This window comes from Ooceraea biroi, chromosome 1 (genome assembly GCF_003672135.1).
Source record: "Ooceraea biroi isolate clonal line C1 chromosome 1, Obir_v5.4, whole genome shotgun sequence".
In the NCBI taxonomy this organism is placed as follows: domain Eukaryota; kingdom Metazoa; phylum Arthropoda; class Insecta; order Hymenoptera; family Formicidae; genus Ooceraea; species Ooceraea biroi.
The window spans coordinates 24292515-24308313 of NC_039506.1; the positions used below are offsets into that span (position 1 = coordinate 24292515).

A 15799-nucleotide genomic window follows, 5' to 3' on the forward strand; every position below is an offset into this window, starting at 1 on the left:
TTTAAACGCATCGTACTATAGAAAGAAACACCCAATTACGTGAAAAGAAATCTGCTTAAGAAACGCGCTATGGACCAGAACTTTGATACGAACCATAGTTTAGTAACGCAACTTTACCAAGTTTCACCACGAAACCGAATACTCCGTAACCAGCCACGTGAACAAAGGATCACCAATGTGGCGACCTAGATAAGCGTCCGGGATCGACGGTGCGTCTAATTTGCATCGTCCGACAAACCGGGTACTTCGGCTTCGAGGAAGTGGCATCAGCAACGACGTCGGACACCCTCCGCCATATGTCGAGTGGCGTGCGCGAAGAAGAGTCGCCAAAGGAAAAGAAAAAAGAAGAATGCGGAGACGAGGGAAAGAAACTACCGGCGCTGAGGAGAAGTTAATGAGGAACCCGTTTTGCAGCGGACGATTCGATTCGGGGGATCGGCGGCGGTTTGGTCCCCGCGGCGAGCATGAATTGCCGATCACCGCTTAGGTCCAACCGGAAGAAGATGGGACGACGGGAAGCAGGGAGCTGTCGCCAATTAGCCAGCTAGGTAGGTTTATTGCTTAATGAGCCAATATATCCGGCTTAATGAGCTGCGATTATCTACAACGGACGAGCAGTTTATCGCGGCCAGGATTATGTATGATGCAAGTCTTGCCTGTGCGTCTTACGAGAATGACATTTACCGAGGAAAGACAGTTGAGGAGGCATTAGCAAGGCGGTAAGCCATATGTTATATGTTCTCTTCAAGAGGAAACGGAAAGAAATTAAGAAAGGTAGACAATATGTCATTCCATGACATGTGGACGGACAATTGAAATTCAGTAGTGATTATTACATGGAAAATTTCGTTGACGAGCTCTGATTTTGTATAATAATATATAGATATACACATAACGTAATATGTTTCTGCGCATATGTATATTTCACAGAGATATATGACAGTGCAGCTAATTGAGTCTGGGGGCTTGATGAGCGATGCATCTCGCTTTAGGAGATGAAAGATATTTCTCACGTGTTGTTATTCGCGGATCGTTGCGGCGACGTAAGTGAAAGATGACGACGACTCTCGAGCTTTACATTCTTGAGCAAGTTGCTCGATTAACACTCACTGCGCGATTCCTCGGCTTCCGTCTATGTCCGGGATTATAATGCATTAGCGTGATGAGCAGCGAGCGGATTCGCCGGATCTGGGAACCGCGGCAAAATTACCGCCAAGTATTTCCGCCCGACGAGTATAAGCACACGATTCCGAAGCTTCTCGGTTTAAACAGCCGCGTGGATGATTCAACTCGTGCGAAAACGCCGCTGGTTGCTCGCTGCTCGCCGTTGTCGCAATGGCTCTTGTCAATCAAGTACAATAATGAACGTAGTATATTAGCTGCGTGCAAAATTGTCAATACGATTTAGAGATGCAAATCCGTAAATAGGCGTAATGGATGATTATTACGTATAATCCAACAGATTATACTTATATCTGCGTAACGAATAGCTGTAATTATCCGACTAAAACGCCAGACGGATAACGATGGATTGAGGGATTTATTTCGTTGTTCAGCGAAAATCAAGGTTCGCGAAAGCGGAAGACGTTTTAACAGAATGCATCCATTCCGAGGATCCTACTGAAGGAATCGCGGATTAATCGAGCGACAGTGGTGAGCTGAACGAGGAAGGGAAGAACGGAGAACGGAAATGATAGAACAATAGACCTTAACGGCGCTATGACAATTAAGATAAAAGTTTTCAGATTCCCTTTCGCACAAGTAGGAATCGATACTTTCCTCGTTTAGATGAAAGTCTTGCGCGCTCAACCTCTTTTCTTTCCGACGACCTTTATCGCGTCCCGCTCGTAATTAAGAAAGTCTTCGAGGAAGTTGCCAAAGTCCAGGGCGATCTTTCTTCATCGCAAGCTTTTTCTCCATCGGATGACGTAGCGAGATCGAAGGTAAAACGAACGACAATCACCAATCGCTTAAACTCAAGTCGAACCCCTTTCGGCGGAATCCGTTCCGCGCTACTGACGTCCGATTAATCGAATTACAATTTTTTCGAGCATAGCGTCTTCGACCGTTTTTACGGATGATAAAAATCCCACTCGACGCTCTCTCGAATTATCAGTCAGATTTATGAAACGGATCGTGAAAATCATGACAATCTCGCGGCGCATATTTTCAGATAATTCCAGCGAATTTTCAACTCAAAGAGAATATTATCTCGTTAAATCTCTGTCGAAATTTACATATCATGACATAAAAAATAGTTTAACAAAAAACATGAGGAGAAGTGGATTCCCGTTTGTCGAGAGCACTCGGTAGCGCAATTGAACGCAATTGAAAATAACGGACGGGACGGAACGTCGAAAACGCACCGGAAACCCGCCAGCAGGCACAATGACGACGAACGGCACGGTTGATCTTCCTGCGGAAGGGATCGCGGCCAGTCGAGCGATCTCGCGGTAGCGCGATTTTCAATTTGAGCGCATATACATCCACCGCAGAAAACGGGAAACGAGCGTATCCATCGCACGTGGGTTTGCTCGGGAGATAGACTATGCGGTGTATGCCACCTACACGCAGCGCCTCGATTAAATTGACTCTGGACTGGACCACCACCTGGACCAACGAAATATGGCCTAATATCGTAGGCCGGGATCGCTAGCGGGGAGATCGCGGGGGACAATCGGGATATATTCTCCGGTAGACACGCGGCGTATCAACGATTGGTACCGTCGCGCTGTGCGTTGTTGCGTTGCGTTGCGTTGCAGGCCGTTTCAGTAATTCATGAATGACTGCACACTGCCTCGCGCGAAAGCTTACCAAGTCCGTACATAATGTACAGAAAATTGCGCGCGTTTTCGATAATAACGGCGAGCGAAATCAATGTTACGGTTAAATACGAAATACGGACAAATAGCTATAATGTGCATTTAATTCCGGCATTGTTGCGCACGCACCGAGGGGAGTTTTTCGCGGCGTACACCAAGAAAGTGTAAGAGTTATTATTTCCGTAGTGCGTGCATAGTTTAACGCATTATTAGCAATACAATCGCATTTACGCTACGCAACCGTCGTGTTCTCCTGATAAACATTTAATCTGATAATGACTTCGGAAATAAAAGTCACGTCAAACTCACGTTCGCACGTCGGGCGTGTTCGGACATTTGTTATCCTCGTAACTATGCGACAATTGCGCGAGAGGCTTCTTTGTCGTTTGATGCGTTGATTTTCCAGCTCTCTTTCTCTCTCTCTCTCTCTTTTTGATTCTTTTTCATTTCAGGACCGCAATTCATTCTTATGGCTACGAGCAGAGATCACGATCGCGCGAAATATCGATATGCGACGGAAATGCATAGCAGAGATCACCGAGCACAGCGTGCTTTCTATCCTACTTCTTCTCTTAAAAACGAGCACGGACAATTTATTAAAGACAGGTTTCAAAAACGTTCGCCTTTTACATGCGACTCCGTACGACGTACGTGACAAAGAGGACATCATTTGTAGCTACGTGTCTGCTACAAATCGCGAGCGATCACGCGTACGGATCCGGTTGTGATGTAGAGGGTTGCTCGGATCACCATCGCTACCATCACACTACTACCACCGCCTTCAACTACCACGTTGCCTGGCTTGAAATAGGTTACGCTCGTAGGAGGGCACCGATGTTCTGTCGGACACTGAATTGTGCCGTTAGATATCGCAATGCCGAGTTCCGGGCACGTACCCCATACAAAACGTTATTTCGTACGTGGGAAGTGCCGACTATAAAACTGCCACGATATCTCAGAATGGGAAACAGGTCCCTTCCCGTTGGACAGGAAGCTGTTTGAACCCAAATTTGTGCCCCTGTACGGCTACACGTATCGACTGCCGAAACGGTTTGTGGAATTCCGTCACGTTTTGAGCGCGATAATTATCCTTCTTTGGAAACTTACTCGCCCTTCGAAATATCACCAGACCAGACACGGGATAGTTCGAGATGGTGTATGTCAAACGCACGCCACGGTCTGGTTTCGAAACGTCGAAGGTTGATATCTATCCTTCCTCTTGACGGCCGTGACACTCATCGTCGTAATAAAAATTGAATCATAACCGCAATAAAAGCTGGCATTCTGCAGGCGTGTCATGTTCCTCTAACGAGACGTTATGATCGCGAAACGCATTTTTGCCGTTGCTTTGTAAGAGAAAAAGGATTCCGAATGTTTATCGAACAGGGAACAAAAGTTCTCTCTCTTCTCTATAACTCTTAATATAAATAATTATTTTATCATAAAATTCAGTTTTTCTCCTAGGTTCCTCATCAAACCTGCGCCGCAAGACACGACTCGTAGCTATCGAGCTGTGCTCGAAATTCGGTTTACCGGAAGATAGCCCGGAACGCGCGAGACAACCAGGTACCTTGTCCTGTTATTAACAGGACAAGCGAGCGTCTCGCATGTCGATCGACCATCGGCCGAACCTTCGCGTAGCTGTCTGCGTCGCAACTATACGACAGGCTCTCGTGATATCGTATTCCTTCCTCGACACGAATTGCGCAACAAAATTACCACTCGAAATTGGAATTATCCTAGAATTACCATCGCGCCCTCGGGGCGATCGCAGGCTTGTCTGCGTATTGATGTGTACGGAAGCGAAAGCAGTGGCCCAACTAACGGCCGCAAAGCACGCACAGGATTTGGCGAGTCCCCTTCGTTCTCGTTTGTCGACCGCTCTGGCCAATACGAGCGAAACTATACCAGAACGTTTCGTATTCAATGCATCGCGGTCACCGCGAAAAGCAGCGAAAAAGACGGACGTTTCACGCGGCTAGATACAATTTCGGACCACGAGCGAAACGACGCGGGACTGGCGTGGCAATAATGCGAACTAATTGTTATAAAATGTCGCGCGCGTTCTGTCACGACGACGAGTCTCTTTTCTGGCCCAATTTCGTACTTGAAAGTTGCGAGAAACAAATCAAAAGATTGTCGGGAAATTTCGTGAGTGTGAGCTCGTCAACGGGAGTTTCTACTCGAGATTTTTTCGCTTGAGACATTTCGCGCAATTAAATGATACGTTGACGGGATTCTCTGAAATTGCGGTTTCAATTGCGGAGCGGTCAAGATTTCGTTTTTTTCCTCGCAGGTGAAATTTCACGGGATTTGAGAACCGAGTGCACCACATCGTTGCATAATGATGCATTCACGCGCGTTTCAACTTGACAAATCGTCAATAGCGTTCCCGAATTTTGTTTACGGCTAAATTACGTGCAATCGGTTTCGTTGCCGTCGCTCTTGCGGCTTAATTTACACAACGAGCAAATTCACCGGGGTGTTCGAGCCACGAGCCTCCTGTCGGTGAACATTCGATCGCGGGAAAAAATTCTCATTGAAACTCGTGCGACAGAATAGCCGCTTGACGAGTCTCCATCAGTATTCTGATGTACAAAATTTCGGCGTGCGCTACTGATAGTTATTAACAGCGGCAGAATTATCCGCGATTGTGAGCATCTCCCTTGCCCGAACGTGTGATTACGCAATCTGCGAACTTCAAAGTACCCGTTTTATAATTGAAAAATCGCGCAAAGTAATCGACGTTCGAGTAAACTTCGTGATAACAGGTGTGTGTGTGTGTGTGTGCGCGCGCGCGCGTGTATGCACGTGCGAATGACTGGTCCGTATGGGACCCCATCGCGAGGTATCGTTCGCCCAAATGCTGCTGACGACTATTCCCAAATCAATTTCAGCTACAATACGAGACGTCAGGAAAGACGAGCGAGACGTCGACCCCCGACCTTGTCGGTACATCGATATCTCATCCCGTCGTACCTTGTGGAATCCCCTGTAGAAATCGTCGGCGAGAGCGAAGACGTAAGATTCTTCCTCTCGAAGAAATTGTGCGCGAGTGTGCGTGCGCATGTTTGACGCACGACGAGGCCAATACGACGAGAATTTTAAGTAGCGTCGGATCCATTAAGTGTACGCAACCGCGACGCCGATGCCTGGGCATGAGTATAATATAATTTTATCAAATAGAGTTTTGACATTAAACATGCAAAAGCGGGCTGCAATGACATGGCTGCAAAATGCGGAGATAAATGATTTATCAAACATAATCCTATTAAGCATAATAAAGATCGCCAGTATCTGGCCCCACATTATGATTTTGTGCTTTACACGCGCGATGCAATCGGTTTAAAATTGTATGAAACCATTTCACAAATCTCATATTTTTTAATATCGCGAATATTGTAAAATCTACGATTTTTGTTATTGCGATAAACATTAATTCGTGGATGTCAGTACTTTTTATTGTTGAGCATTTTATTGAAATTATTGTACCTGAAATAGCATTCGATATTAATTCTTACAAAGGTCAGTTCAGAGTTTTTTGGCAAATCTACAGAGAGAGAAATTCGTAATAGAGTTCCGTTAAACAAAGTTTCATATGTTGCAAAATTGCATTTTTTATTTTGATGGAGAAAGGAAGAAAACTATCGAAACGGAACGTAAAAAACGTAATATTAACCCTTTCCCTCATGACATGTGTTTTATGCAATGTATATTATTTCGCAGGTGCCTCTCACAGTTGTGTCAATTTCGGTTTTGGCACGTTCGCAAATGAAAATACCAGACGGAGCGCGCAACGAGACTAAACAACGAGCGCTATCGGTTTAATCATATTTGAAAGTACAATCTTCGCCAGGAAATGGCTTCCCTAATGGGTCTACTCGACGTGAAAGAATCGATACGTGCTTTTTAAAATTTTTATGTAACGTCTAGATTTTCATCGAAATAAGGAGGAAAGGAGAGATAGCGAAAAGAATAAAACTGCAAAATTATTGTGCGAAGAAAAATCCATTACTAATAAAAAAAAGAAAATACCAGAGTGTTCGGAATTGACCATAAGAAAATTAGATTCGCAACGGAATTATAATCTACGAAACAACGGGCTTTTGTAAGGACTCCGGTCGTCCGGTGTTTGTCAGAATCTGAGACAAATATTGTGCTCTGGATTTCGGCAAACACCGGTCGAAACGGCTAGCGATGCCCATATATGGGCAACTCGAATCGTCGTTCGATCGGAGCTGGCGGAAAACGGGAGATTCTTGTACCGATGAGTCGAACAAACAAGTGGAAAAACACAGTCGTCTAACGATTCTCTATCGAGCAAGACTTCTCAGTTCGATCAGCTCAACTCTCGGTCAACCGCGAAGTGCCCGTTGTTCGTGACTCGATCGAACGATTTTTCGACGCCCAGTTTCACGAACTGGGTCCTCAGCATCTCTTGTGCCAAACCGAAGTTACTCGTTTGTGAATTTGACAACCGGTCCGAGAGCTATTACGAGAGTATTCGCGGCAAGATCTCCGCCTAACACAGGTCAGAGTATTTCGCGTGAAGATATCCGCCTGACGAAAGTCAGAGATTTGTTTACCAACCAGCAAAAGAGTAGCAGCGAGACCAAGCCAACGTCAGTAATCCGGAAGCTCTCGACCGCGACCGATATTCTGTGAAATCGACTAAATATACCGCTTTTTCGGAAATTTAACGTTTACATTCTTTTGTCTGCCGTCTCGCCTTAGTGTCAAATCCCGATCGAGATTACATAATCTCGTGTGCACCGACCTCGCGCTCAGCGCTGGGCGTATCACCATCGTGATCCTATGTTTCTGATACAAATTCATACACAGAGTAATAAAACCATGAAAGAATATTGAGTTACAAATGCAGTGAAAACGCAAGCCAGTACCACGGCGATGCTAATAAAGCAAAAAACTCGCGAAATAAAAATAAAGTACGAAGCAAAGTGAACTAACCGGATAGCTGCGAGAACTGTCCGAGTTTATAATGGGGTTTGATAAAAGCGCGTATATTTAAAAGTGCATCCGAAGAAAGTTCTTATCACACGTTCAAAAGCAGACGCGGAAGACGACGAGGCAAAGAAATGAGGTCGGGGCTGCCAACTCGCGAAACACACAATGCCGTGCTTCACGATCAAGCCATCGTAAGCGCCGAAATGAAGTTTTGAACTTTCGTGTTATTGCGCAGGAAATCCTTTTTCCTCAGAATCAAAGTGTTGCTCTCGTCAACGTGATTCCGTATCCGACGACACCCGACTGCCGCATATAGCGGATCATGAACGTATCTATAACGGATCGCGATCGACGTTAATTGACGTTAACAGCGACGAGGTCTCAGCGTCGTTCTGTCCCTTCGCTACTATTCAGCATGTCTTTCTCATCCATCTTGTCCTTTCCCTCTCGAGCGTTCTACCTATGCGCCAGTCTTTCCTTCTAATCGTATTAAGCCGCCTCGTCCGTTCCTTTTAATTCAGTTTAATGGCTGATCACACGATTACTTTGTCAAGGGTCCTACGAGGATCGTGGATTTTCGAAAATTTCGTCGGAAAAATCGATTCCGCCGATTAGCGCGTGGTTATTTCTGTCCATTTTTACAATCACTATAGTATCTTACGATATCCGCGATATACACGCCTCATCGCCGCGCGCACATATCGGTTTTCATTAAAATTTTAAAGAGAATGTGCCTGCGCTAATGATCGTGGATATCGTGTTTCCTCGCGTCCCTCACCACGCGATAAAATGCACATCGGTGTGACAGCATTCTGTGGAAAGAGGCTTATTGTTTCACGTTGTACTTGCTGCATGGCTATCGGTCTTACGAACTAATTAACACATTCCTGTTAATTAAAATTTTATGCCCGCTATGAAGTACGTCCGATCCCCGCCGACAGCCGGTCCGAGTGTTATCGACGCAATGTTATCTGCACGGTCCTGCGCGTTTAATGGCTCGCTGATAACCGCTTGGTTGAACCAACGATGCTGCTCGTTTCACTTTTGAATTTCCAGCATGTAATCGTCTTTGCATGCTGCAAGGTGAATGAGCGAGATACGTTGTATGCCTTTGTACGCGCACCGGTAACGAGCGATCGTCTTTTGTAATACGCTCGCGCAACTCAGATTACGTTATCGGCGAGAAGGAAAAAAGGACTGAATCGTGAACACGTGTAGTAGCATCCCTTATCGCACCGTGTCGGATCGCGATACGAACAATTTTCTGAAAAATATCGCTTCACCGTGATCGCGCGCTGCTTCATAAAATTTCGAAAAATATGGAGAATTTCTTTTTGATCAAAGTACCTTTTTTGATCACAGTACCTGCATATTTTGCAGAAAATTGACGTGACAAAATAGTCCTCCCTCGTTTCGTTTCAACCTTCGCGTTATTTCAACTTATTCCAGATCTTAACGAGAGACGTATCAAAGCGTCGCTGAAAAAGCGCGTGCATCGCTTTTCGCGAAAACGTTTTGCTCCCGCTCCCGCCAGCCGACGCCCTCGGCGTTTAATGGCATTTCGAGAGGACGAGCAAGTGAAACACCTTTGGCGCGATTGCCTTTAACCGGAATTACTTTATTGGCGGTTCCAGCCGCAAGCTACAATCGGGAACGAACGAACGAACGAACGTACGAGAGCTAAGCCAGCACGCCATCGAATTCCCTCGTAGACGTCAATTCGGACTACCCCTTTTTCCTGAAAATTCAATTAAAATAGACCGTTTGGCCGTGGAGATTGGCCGAGCAGGGGCGAATCGGATGAGAATAGACGGTATATAACGCGCGGCGTATACGTGCTGGCTTAGGTGTTCGCCTCTTCCGTTCAGGCGGAGCGCCCATAATGGAAGTCTGGATGCGCTTCCTAGCGATATTATCGATCGCACCCAGCGCGATACCAATCAATCAGAAACAATGATCGCACATGGCGATCGATACCTGCACGCTAGAGCGAACATCATTAATCCTAATTTCTCTTATAATTCCTACAATTCAAAGGCCATTCAGCGCTGGCGCGACAGTAGGTAACGTGGTAACACATCACGGAAATGATGAGATACATAAATCAGATTGCGAGATGACGATTTCAAGTGGAGGATTACATCGGGAATTTCATATTCATATAATTTACCGGCATTAACGTAGCGATTATGTATGCAATTTAGCATCGATGATGCTTCATAGAGCATCACTCGCTGATCATTCGTTCGACATTTTAATTCTTTCAAAAAGAAAAAAGATAAAATTTAATTTTAATTTATCAAAAAGTAATTCCTTTTTCAAAAACAGAAGATGTACTTACTATGTAGTTCTGATTCACTCAAACAAGTTTTCAAAACCAAATAAAAGACTTTAATCTTAATGCCAAAAACTATTGCATCGGTAAGAAACCGCGATATATTGCGTACTTTGCTTTTGGCAATGTTCGACGCGGCGGAGATCTCTTCGTAAGGCGACGTGTTCTCCAAGCCGCGCGCTGACTTGCGGCACGAATGAGAAAATCCGTTCAGTATCTAAACTTCGGGGTAGAGGGCTCGGGACGCGAACCTTGTAAAAACTTTTACATCGCGGCACGAAAATTGCGCGGGCGGCAACATCCGTGCGGGCTGAAAGCTCCCGCACACAGGCCCACCCGAGAGTAACTCGTCCCGTTTCACCTTTCCTTTCGCCCTGCCTGTCCTCAGCCATCCCTTACGCCTGGTCGAACTCAACCTTCGCTCGCCCGCACGAACTCCGGAATGAGCGCCTTCCCCTGTTCCTTTCCCGCGAACTCTCAGATCGGATATTTCGTCGCGTTACGCACTTGACTGACGGCCTACCCCTTCCCGCCCTTCCGTGCAGCCTTCCGAGGAAAAACGCTTCCTTTTTCTTCGTCCGCCTCTTCGCTCATGCGATTATCCACTTTGAGAGTCCTCCCGGTAAGGGAAAGGAAGATCGCGCCCCCGCTGTCGGTGCGAAAAGTTAGCCGGGAATTATTTCGTCGGTCGTATCTTCGACGGAAGTTCCCGTCTCGCGAAGAGCCCCGACGAGAGAGGGTTTCTAGAGACGCGAGGATGTTTCCAGAGATGCGGATAATCGTTCTCGTTTTCTCTTTTTTTTTTCTTTCTTTCTCTCTTTCTCTCTTTCCATAGATTACGAGAAATATTATACGAGCCGCGGAAATAATGACGTACACGCTGAACCCACCCGCCCATTGCTAGTTTAGTACTCCCATATGACGCATGAATATTGATACTACGACCGCACATACGTTTGCGGATGACGATATGGGATACGCGTGATTAGCGATCAGATCAATTATTTCGCGCTGCTCATAAACAATAGTGCGCTTAGGACCACTCTGCATTTTTCATGATCGCATGAGCGCCGAAGGGAAAATACACGTCGCGAAATTAATCCCCGAAACTCTCTGGAATCATTTGCAAACATTTTCGAAGATCTGACCTCGCCGATTTATTCAATCGCGCTTTTCATTTTGAAAAACTGAAAGTCGACGTTCAGATTTCTATATTATTCACTTTGCTTGAGGCATTGCTGGCAGCAGGCGATCACCGGGAGAAGAATCACGCGAGAGGAACCGCTACTTGCTACTGAAAGTGCTTCTCCAAGCGTGATACCGCACTCGGCGAGTGTCCCCGCGAGCGAGATAAACGAGCCAATTTTCCGAGGCTTAAGTTAACGGCAATATTGCAGACGAGTTGGCAGCCAGTGCCTATTGCTTATTTTCACACTTCGCGTCTTTAAAACCTCCCGGCAGGGGATGCGACAAAGGGATGCGTTAAGAATTTTCCGGCTTCTCGGACGCGTGAGGAGCGTTTAACGTATCGTGCGAATCGGCAATGCCTATCATCGTGTTTCACGCCACCATGTTGCTCTGTGGTGCAACGTTTGTCGCAATCTGCAGTTTCATCTGCGCGTTCCAGCGCAGATGAGACGAACGCGCGGATGTCTCGCGGGGGTGGCGAAGATGAAGAGCGTGGGATAATATTATGGTTTCATTGGTGCACACCTGAGTCGCGTTACCGTGCACCGGCTACCGGCGGTCGGGACCGGCGCACGTCCGCTTTGTTCCGCCAATTTGTCTGGTTTGCACTCTGGAGGATCTTTATCCGGGATTTATTCGTCGCCTGAGACCCGCGCGCGATGTTTGCATGATGACGCTCGCCCGGGTCGACGTCGCGCAGCACGCGACGCAAACGTTATCGATCTACACGCGTAGGACGCACGAAAAGTGCTCGACTTTTTTGCGCTCAATTTCAACTATAAATACCGAACAAGCGATTAAAAACGGTATTCAAAAAAAAGAAAGTGGATAGGACGCAAATACGATAAAAGAAAAAATTGGTAGGCGTCTTGTGCAGAAGCAGAAACAATCAGGGGGAATAGTGATGACAGCCGATTTTTGTCGAAGCATAATAATTAACGCGAGCTTCCAAGATCACGGGTGAGGTGAAGGGTGGGTGGTACATGGTGCATTCACATCCGTATCTGGTGCTCGCATTTATCAAAGATATGACGTTTCAACTGTACGGATTAAATGGGGCTAGATGTTACGTCTTTGATAAATGTGTGTGTTCGGCATAGCGAGCCGCTGTCACGGACTGACCAGATTGCATCCCGGAGAATTTATTCGCGATCGCGCGGCATCGGTAGCAAAATCGCCGACGGTATGAAGGAAAACTGCGACACGCAACAAATTCGCCCTGTGATAATTTGCGGCAGCGAATTGCCGATGCCTGAGGGTGAACTCGGAGCAATGCGCGTCCCGAATCGAGCGACGCAAATGTTCGGCTGAATTTTATTTATGAACGTAGTCCCACGATGAAAAGCGCGTTCTCTTTTCAAGAATAATATGTACGTCAGGAAACGAAATCGATAGTTACAGAAAAGATTGTGAAGTCTTCTTGATGACTTGTAACGTCTTTCCGTCGTTCGCTCGCGAACTCGTATAAAGTTTCCAAGCGAATGGCTTCGCATCGATTTTCCCAAACCTGATTTCCGTTGAACACAGGATGATCCTATCTGCACGTACGCACGTTCGCGAATACAAGTTGCACAGAGCCGCGAATAACCATTTCCCAGTAACAGCGAATTACGATGCGCGATCTGACCGGGCAAATTAATTGCGGACGTTTGTGCATCGTAATTTAACTGAATCATACTGTATCAATAATTCTAGATAGCATATTGCGCGAACAGGCGTAATTCTATTAAATTAATTCCATCACATAATCCAAAAGAAATGACCCTATTGTGGTCTCTTTCATGCTAGATGTGCACAAAGCATACTTATACGCGTGAATTATTCCGACAAAACTCGCCGTCGAGCGAATGCTATCCTCGTCGTTTGCCTATCTGGATACCTCGTCGTCGCGACGTCGAGCATGACGTATGGCGCGTCCACGATGTGTGCGTATATTTTTAACGGAATTATACGGCACGGCCGATTTGTATATCGACGATAAATGCGAGCCCCGTGCCACGGACTCGCGCGCCGTTCGATCGGAGTGCGCCGTCGAGGATTTACCTGTAATCCGCTTCGGCTGCGTCGGGACATCGGCTTCAACCCCTGTCCCTTGCTCCTACTCCCTGTAGCAGTGTCGGTCGCGCTTCCTGTTCGACGATTGCCAAAACGCTTTCGCTTTCCGCGATCCGATTTCGCCCCGGCTGTCCGGGAACGCTTCTTTCCACTTTCGTCTTCGCGTGGCTGCGCGTGGGATGAACACCGGACAGATGAAGAGCGTCGGATAATATTATGGTTTCATCGGGGCGGCCAGGATCACGTTACCCGGCGCTTCCACCGGTCCGCAGGTGCGCACGTTTTGTTCCGCCACTCGGCCAGATTGCACCCTCAAAGATTTATCCGGGATCCGATTCCAAGCTCCTTCGCGGGCCAGAGAACATTCCGCGCGTCTTCGCGGCCGCTCCGTGTCGGCGTTTTGACGCGCGTTCCATCGCAAGTGTGCGCGTGATGCTACGCGAGATTTCCTGAAGAAACGTCTCGAGACTCAGCGTGAGTGTTCAATATCCGGTATCCGGTAGCAACCATCCCACAGTGATCGTCGTAACGGCGATCTCGTGGTAACGGCGCCACCTCGTCGCAGTGATAATGCTCGTGCACACGGATGCACGCATACCCCACGCACGGAATGACTTACGTAGACGTTAAATACGAAGGAGCGAAGAAACGGCGTAGGGATAGCGTTACGGTTCCGCTGAATCACTCGAATCACGTTACCGGCTGCTTCCGGAATCGCGGGGAGCTTTGTTTCATGGCTTCGTCGGATTGCGCCCTCAAGGGCTTGTCTCGTTGATCCGACTCTTCCCTTTTTTTTTCTTCTCGTCGAGAGAGACATTCCCTCTTTCCGTTGATAATTCCTTCCACCTCGTTCTCTTATTTTCCCTCCGTTACTTTTTCTCTCCCTCTCTCGTGTCTCACGCCGTTTGACTTTATTCGCACAGCGAGTGACTCGCCGGTATCCGTCGCAGTTAGCACTCCCAACTCGTTTATATTACAGCGAATCAGCGCCCGAGATGCGGTTCTCGTGCCTTGGGAACGTGACTGGTGTGTTCGCCGATGAAATGCAGATTCTCCCGAGAGGGAAAAAAGATGTAGGTCGGCGAAACGTAAAATTAACGTGCTGTCATTGAAATTCACGATACGGCTTCGGATTAAATGAAATTTACAGATACATTCGAACGTCGTGAAGCACGCAGACGGCGAAGTGCTTTCAACTCTCCGAGAAAATATCACGCAGAGTTCACAAGAAGACCTTGTGCGTAAAATCATGAAGAACCTTTATTGAGAAATACGATATATTATATTATATTATATATAGCGAAATATGTCTTTAAATCTACCTACGTATGCAACTTTGATACTGTCACGTGAAGCATGATAAGCTTCAATGGTAATTCGTTTCTCTCTCTAAACATTTTCTTCCTCTCTCCCATTATAAATGATAAGAGAAAATTATGGATTGTCGAAATGAAATATTAATGGATATTACGTGGTTACAAGACACAAGAGAGTAATTAACCGCGTCTGTCTGTGTGATTTGTTACTCCGCCGTCCCGTTATTAGCAATTTTACATGGCGCACGTCTGATACCTCATAGCGATGTCACAACGGTATGCGCTCGAAGAACGCCGGGAATTTCTGAATACGTACATAATGAGCACTTCTTCTGCCGGGCGCGCGTCTTTTTAACATTCTCACAAGTCTGTTTCACGAGCCGCGGTTACCGGCGCAGTTTTTCCAGAATTGTCAAGTCCGTTCACGTAGAACTCGATTTATTTCTCCCGTGTAATCGAGTCGCAGTCGCTACGCGCATGTAAAAAAGAACGCTCGGGCCGCCGCCGTCGCCGTCGCGGCAACGGAAGAACGCAGCAGCAGCGGCAGCAGCCAAGGTAGACCGAGATTGGACGTATGTCTATGCGTACGTGTTCGTTCCTCTTTATGAAAGGCAAGTAGCTAAACCGCTTTCGATTTGTAATCCGGACAGAGACGCATTCGCGTCTAGATTTACAGACGGCGTACGTTTCCAGACGGCGTACGGCGAAGAAGGGTGAAAGAAAGAGAAAGTTGCGTTCCCCATCGTTCTCTCAGTTTCTTTCTCTCTCTCTGCCCCTTTCTCTTTTTCTCTGATGCAAAGCACGGGACGTGCGAGCGCAGCGAAAGAGCGAAAAAGCGAGGAGGGCAAGCGACAGGCAGAAAGAGAGCGCGAGAACGGGAAAGAGGGATGAGAACGAATCGCCGCGGTATTCCGATTCAAAGGAGCAATAACGGGCGAATCCGATCTGCTTTCCAGTTTGCCCCCTTCGATCGTCCGTGTTCCCCCGGGCGTCCCCTTACCCTCGCCACCCGCCACACCAACGCGGATCGGCTGTCCGGGTGCTTATCGAACGAAATATCGGGCTGAACCCGTACGTGCGTGTATACGCGCATACACACCGAGATTCCGCATCTCCTC

The 15799-nt window shown here is 47.0% G+C and overlaps 1 protein-coding gene across 2 annotated transcripts in view; it reads right to left on the reverse strand.

The window, feature by feature from the left end:
• LOC105279368 (SAM and SH3 domain-containing protein 1) overlaps positions 1–15799 on the reverse strand; it is a 332254-nt gene that overhangs the window by 199851 nt on the left and 116604 nt on the right. The gene's annotated exons all lie outside the window — the stretch shown is intronic.